Source organism: Piliocolobus tephrosceles, chromosome 4 (assembly GCF_002776525.5).
Source record: "Piliocolobus tephrosceles isolate RC106 chromosome 4, ASM277652v3, whole genome shotgun sequence".
In the NCBI taxonomy this organism is placed as follows: Eukaryota; Metazoa; Chordata; class Mammalia; order Primates; family Cercopithecidae; genus Piliocolobus; species Piliocolobus tephrosceles.
Genome location: NC_045437.1, coordinates 112542569 through 112549019, shown reverse-complemented (window position 1 = coordinate 112549019; position 6451 = coordinate 112542569). Strand labels below are relative to the sequence as shown.

General features: G+C 53.9%; 2 long non-coding RNA genes across 2 annotated transcripts in view; both read left to right on the top strand.

Moving 5' to 3' along the window:
• Window positions 1–90, top strand: part of LOC111527430 — a 1730-nt gene extending 1640 nt beyond the window's left edge. Inside the window, exon 3 of the long non-coding RNA XR_002726660.1 lies at window positions 31–90. This is a non-coding gene — a long non-coding RNA (uncharacterized LOC111527430). The remainder of the gene's footprint in view (window positions 1–30) is intronic.
• Window positions 91–105: 15 nt separating this feature from the next.
• Window positions 106–6451, top strand: part of LOC111527432 — an 11759-nt gene continuing 5413 nt past the window's right edge. Inside the window, exon 1 of the long non-coding RNA XR_002726661.1 lies at window positions 106–167. This is a non-coding gene — a long non-coding RNA (uncharacterized LOC111527432). The remainder of the gene's footprint in view (window positions 168–6451) is intronic.

The window sequence follows — 6451 nt, the reverse complement described above, 5'->3', positions numbered from 1 at the left end:
TTTTTTTTTTTCTTTTTTTTTCGGAGACAGAGTCGCACACTGTCACCCAGGCTGGAGTGCAGTGGCGCGATCTCGGCTCACTGCAAGCTCCGCCTCCTGGGTTCAAGCGATTCTCCTGCCTCAGCCTCCCAAGTAGCTGGGATTACAGGTGCCCGCCACCACGCCAGGTAAGTTTTTGTATTTTTAGTAGAGACGGGGTTTCACCATGTTGGCTAGACTGGTCTTGAACTCCTGACCTCGTGATCCGCCCACCTTGGCCTCCCACAGTGCTGGGATTACCAGTGAACTACCACGCCCGGCCGGTATGTGTATTTTATCGCAATTAAAGAAAACAGAACAAACACCCCAGGGGTCTCGGCTACCCCTGAGCGAGGGTGTGAGCCCGGCTGGCCTGGCGGAGACTGGGGATGCTGCTGGCAGCCATGCAGACAGCCACAGCGGAGTGTCCCGCGTGAGGGGCCTGGCACTGAGGAGTCACAGAGGGTGGCTCCCCCAAGGTCACACAGGGGGGAAATGGCAGAACTGGGACTGGAACCTGACTTCAGAGTCTGTCCCCTGAACATCCGTGTGTGATTTCCGCCGTGACCATGGCCAAGTTTTTCTCATCCCACCAAGTGTTGAGTGTCCCTTCAGACCTGGTCCTTCTCAGCCCCACTGGAAGCCCCTTTCTATGACCCTCTTCCCAGAACTTTGGGAGGAAGTGGGGTGAGATGGCCTGAATCCTCCCAGACCTTCAGTCTGGAGCTCTCTGAGATTGCCGGGGCTCCGGGGCCATCAGGGAGTGCACCTTGAGCAGAGAAGGCAGTCGAGGTCCCTGGATAAGAGCTTCCAAGACCAGATCGTTAAAACATCTCCCCAAACCATTTCATTTGTTTTACAAGTCTCACACCAACCTCAGAACTGAAAACTGCCCAGACAAGGGAGCGTTCTCTCTGCACATTCCCAGCTTGGCCTCACAAAGCCCTCTGTCCCGTGGAGGAGCGCAGGAGTGGGTGTGTCCCAGTGGCTGTCTCTAAGGTGGGCCTGGGGACCTTAGTGCTCCTGGAGGGGACACTGAGACCCGGAGAGGCTGGCCAGCTTACTCTGGCTCAGCCAGGGCTATGGGCACTGTGGTCCCCCAGGAATTGAAATCACAGCCTCTTTCTCAACAAGTACAGCTCATTCTGAAGCTGCTTATGTCCCCCCCGAGTCATCTTCCACCATCTGCCATGCTGAACCGGGAGCCGAACAGCACTGGGTCCTGCTGCTTGTTGGAAGGTCCTGAAGCAGCCTGGAAAGCCAACACCACAGGCTGCTGGGGTTTTAAGGCATTGCCATGGTCTTCGTCATGTTTGTCTGGAACAACGGTTATTGTCCAGGCTGGTGACAGACCCCGATGAACCCAGTGATTCGGTGGATGAATGAATAGGGCCCTGTCAGGAGGGGCTGGGGTGGTGGGTGGCCCCAATCTCACATTCATGGGGGGCCTCAAATGTGGACAATCATGTGCTCTACAAAGGAGCTGACAGCACCAGATACCAGACAGCCACAGCGGCCTCCAACAGTGTTTAATAAAAGCAAGAGCCGCCGGCACCATTTATCGAGTATCAACTTTGCGCTTGGCACCAGTCTCGAGTCTATGGTATTAACTCACATATTCCTGACATCAAACCCATGAGGAAGGCTGTTGTTGTTATCTCCATTTTATAGATGAAGGAACCGAGGCACAGGGAGGTTAATGGGCTTTCTGAGGCTGTACGCTGGTAGCAGGTAGAGTCACACAGTTCAGATTGAGAGCTGTGTCCTTTAACACTGCCTGGCTCTCTCTCATTAAAGAAGATACTTATTAAAGGAGAGTGGTTAAATAGTCCACGGTTTTCATAACCTCTTCTTGGCATTTGTTATTTGTTTATTATTTGAAATACCGGGAACCTCACAAAATAGAAGCTGCCCAGGATGGCTCTCAGAGGTCTGTGAGTTAAATGTCTAATTACAAGGCCAGTGTGGTTGGCAGCCCTGGAGACCTGAGATGACTCTAGCCCCGTTTAGGCATAGCACGCCCTCCTTGTGCCATCCAAAATGCCTGCAGTTTCTAGGTTGGTTCCTCTCCCTGAGTTAGGAACGGCTTTAGTTACACTTTTCCCATGGGATTAAGAAGTCCAGACCCATGACACATCCTGGTTGCACACCAGCCAGGCTGCAGCTCCACCACACCGTGTTTTCTGGAGTCCCAAGACATCTCCCCAAGGGCTCAGGTTGGAGGGCTCAGGCAAGAGGGTGCCTGGCGGGCTGGGGATGGTAGAATCTGCTGACGTGCTGAGCCCGGCAGGCCACGTGTTGGGGGCTTTTACCATTTCTTCAATCCTCTGAGTAATTCTGAGATGTACAAGATTGGGCCCATTTACAGATTAAAAAAAACCTGAGGCCCACAGGAGACGTGACCATCCGAGGATCACAGCTGGTCAGGCCAGGGCATTTGCCTGCACCAGTGATGCTCTCCTAAGTTCCTCCTTTTCAGGGAAATGACCGTGGTTTTGGCACCAGAGCTAAACATGGCATGTTCCACCCAGAGGGTGCAGCAAGAAGGACGGGAAGGGGCAGGGCACAGGAAGGGGACAAGGGCTGGTCACGATCTCCGAATCAGACTGTCAGGGCTCTTGTAAGTGCCTCCAGTCAAGGGGCTGAGGGTGCCCGGGGAGGCAGAGCATCAGCGATTTCTAGTAGAAGCACTGCCTTTTGAAAGCCCCCAGCCCTCGGTGCCTTCCAGCAGAGACTTAAAGGGAGAGGTGCTGCTTGGGAGTCCTTTTGATTGGCAGATGTAAGGCACGTGGGTGCCATGATGGGGAGCCAAGCCACAGGTCATTTCTCAGGCCTGGCAGAGCCCCTCCCCTGGCCTGAGGCCAGGCAGCTGAAGGGAGGACTGAGCAAAACCGATGGGAAGAAGGAAAAGCCCCTCAGGGTGCCTGAGACTACGACCCTTCCTGCCCACAGCGGCTCAGAGCCATGAGAACATCTCTAGAGGGGCTGGACTAGCCAGCAGGCCTGGACAGGAAGGGGAGGGGTACAGGAACTCCAGAAAGGGGTTTTTGGCTGGGTGCGGTGGCTGACACCTGTAATTCCAGCACTTTGGGAGGCTGAGGCGGGTGGATCACCTGAGGTCAGGAGTCCGAGATCAGTCTGCCCAAATAGTGAAACCCAGTCTCTAATAAAAATACAAAACATTAGCTGGGTGTGGTGCTGGGTGCCAGTAACCCCAGCTACTCGGGAGGCTGAGGCAGGAGAATCGCTTGAATCTGGGAGGTGGAGGTTGCAGTGAGCCAAGATCGTGCCACTGCACTCTAGCCTGGGCGATAGACCAAGACTTCATCTTCAAAAAAAAAAGAAAAGAAAGAAAAGAAAGGGGCTCTCAAGGGTGGAGGTCAGGTGAACCAGAATATTTAAAGAGCCTGTACCCAGGTGAAGGGAGGTGCTGGCTACAAAGAAGCATGTTGCCGATGCTGGTAGCGGGACCGCTGGTACCCGCACACCCGCACAGGTGGCAGGTACAGCCACGGTGCAGGCTGTGTCGGTGCTGGGCGGCCAGCGGTGGGTGGGGGCTGAGGACATGGCTCTTGCTACACGGGCTGGTGGCCTGTGGCTTTGGGTTTGGTCAGTCCCAGATCTGTGCAACGCAAGTGAGCTTCACCCCAGAGCCTGTCATCTCCTGGGATCTTGTTTCCTGTTGGAAAACAGGCTCCGGAGAGGCGCATGTAAACCAGCACACCCCAAAGATCACAAATTCCTCAACTCTCCATTCACCCCAAGCCTTAATCACTGACACATGTACTCTTCTAAACTTAACGAAGGCTAGGATTTATTGCTTTCGGAGAATGAAAAGCTCTTTTTTTTTTTTTAAACTTAAAAGGTCATTCCTGTGAGCTTTTATTTTCATGAGAATTCCTTGTAACCTGCCTGCTAAAAGCCCCACCCTACTCTACTCAGAGGTTCTAGGTGGGCAGGTGAGGCCTGGGGCATGGCTGGTAGGGGTGGGCACGGCCTTTGGCAGGCACTTGCCAGGAGAAGCTGGCCATGCAACACGCACCGTCTGTTCCCAGCTGAGCTGACCCTTGCGGGCCTTGAACAGGGAACTCTCGGGGTTTCTTGGAACCGTGGACCAGCGCCCTCCTGAGGGAAGGGCGCAGCAGCCTGGCATAGTCTAGTTTTAACTTCCGCATCCCCTGGAGCTTGAGTGGGCACTGGGGTGACTGACTGTCATGGTTTGCTGGGGACTGACGGTTTCCCTAGGCTCTCAGTGCTGAAATCAGGTCAGTCTCAGGCAAACTGGAACTGTGGGTCACTCCGAGGGCATCTGTAAGAAAGGAGGCCTCCCGTGCCCTATCTACCCACTGCTTCCCCACACCCGGCCACATGCCCCTCCATCACTCCTCAGGCCTGCAAGGCTTGCCCTGCCTTGGGGCCTCTGCACCAGCTTCCCTCTGCCCGGGGCTCTCCTCTGCCCATCCCTGCATGGCTGAATGCCTGCCGCCTCCTTGGGATGCCTTCCGTGACCACCAGCCTCAGTTTTCAAGTGTCTCCTCATGCATTCATTGTCACATTTGCCTGTTTTAGCTTCTTCCAGCCACTTATTTCTATGAAAATTGCAGAGCTTATTCTATGTGCTGTTCGGAGTTTATGGTTTCTCCCTTCTTGCTGGAACATCAGCTCCCTGAGGGCAGGGCTCCTGTACGCTGGCTCACAGCTGCATCCCCTGAGTGGGGCCATTAATGGGGACCCCAAGGCGCTGGGTCCCCAGGCCGCAACAACGGTCAGCCTCGCTGGCACAGAGCCACCTGCATCGGGAAGAAGTGGGCAATGATGAGGCCCCTGTGGCCCCGGGCAGTGTGTACCCAGGTTGTGCACAGGCAGACACAGCCCTGCGTCCCCTCACATCATCTCAGAGCAGGTCCCACGTGGCCCCCATGCCTGGCCCCTCGGCTGTCCAGCTCTGCAGGATGCTGAGGTCTGAGGAAGCCGCACAGCTATGCAGCCTGCAGACCACAGCTTCAGAGGAGCCCGAGGCTGAGAGGAAAGATTGGGGGCCTGAGGAGCTGCTCGCAGATCCTGGCCTATGAGGCTACAAGGCCCGCCCAGTTCCCATGCATCCTTGACTCGCACCCTAGGGGCCTTGGGGTGATTCACGACTTGTTTTTGACCCCCAGGGCCAGGGCTGAGGTCCGGCTTTCGCTAAAAGAGTTTCAGCTGTTAGGCCGGGTCTGATGTGCCTGGCCCTCGTCAGCAGAGGGGGGCTCCTCGGTGTCTCACACCCTCCTTTCCCTCTAAAGCCACAGCTCCCCGCTGCGGGGGCCTTCCGTGGGCCTGGAGGTCGCGTGGGCCCAGAGCACTGGACCCTGCCTCCCGCACGCTCCAGTGGTGGGGTGTGAGCAGGCCGTGCTCTCGGCCGTCGGCAGTTCTTTGTCCTTGCCCTGAGAGGGTGGCCACGGTGTGTCAGCTGTGTTTAGGGCAGCAGCGTTTTAAAACAGCTTTATTAGGATATGATTCACATACCATTCAGCTCATCCCGTGGTTTTTGGAAGATTACATTGTATTTGTAACTTTCTAAACTATTCTGTAAAAACTGAGGTAGAATACATAGCATAAAAGTTCCCATCTTAACCATTCCGAAGTGGACAGTTGAGCGGCGTCAAGCACAGTCACATGGCTGTGCGGCCACCAGCACCATCCCTCTCCAGAGCTTTTCTCATCTTGCAAAACTGAAATTCTCTACCCATTAAACCCTACCTCCTTATCCTCTCTCTCCATGGCTACTAGCAACCACATCCTATTTTCTGCCTCTATGAATCGGATGACTCTGGGTACCTCACAAGCGGAGCTCAGCAGTATTTGTCCTGTGGCTGTCTGATTTCCCTGAGCATGGTATCCTCAAGGTCCATTGTGTTACAACCTGGGATGACGAGGTCGCCTTCCTTTTTAAAAGGCTGAATCATACTCTGTTGCATCGATAGACTACATTTTGTTATTACATAATTTTAAAAAATCATGGTTTTATACACACACACACACACGTATATAACGTAAAATTTGTCATTGTAACCATTTTTTAGTGCACAGTCCAGTGGCGTTAAGAACATACACAGGCCGGGTGCAGTGGCTCATGCCTGTAATCCCAGCACTTTGGGAGGCCAAGGTGGGTGGATCACCTGAGGTCAGGAGTTCAAGACCAGCCTGGCCAACATGGTGAAACCCTGTCTCTAAAAAAATTAGGAAAATTAGCCAGGTGTGGTGCGCGTGCCTGTAATCCCAGCTACTCGGGAAGCTGAGGCAGGAGAATCGCTTGAACTGAGGAGGCTGAGGTTTCAGTGAGCTGAGACTGTACCATTGCACTCCAGCCTGCTGGGCAAGAGTGAGACTCCATCTCAAAAACAACAAAAATAAAATAAAATAAAATAAAATAAAATAAAATAAAATAAAATAA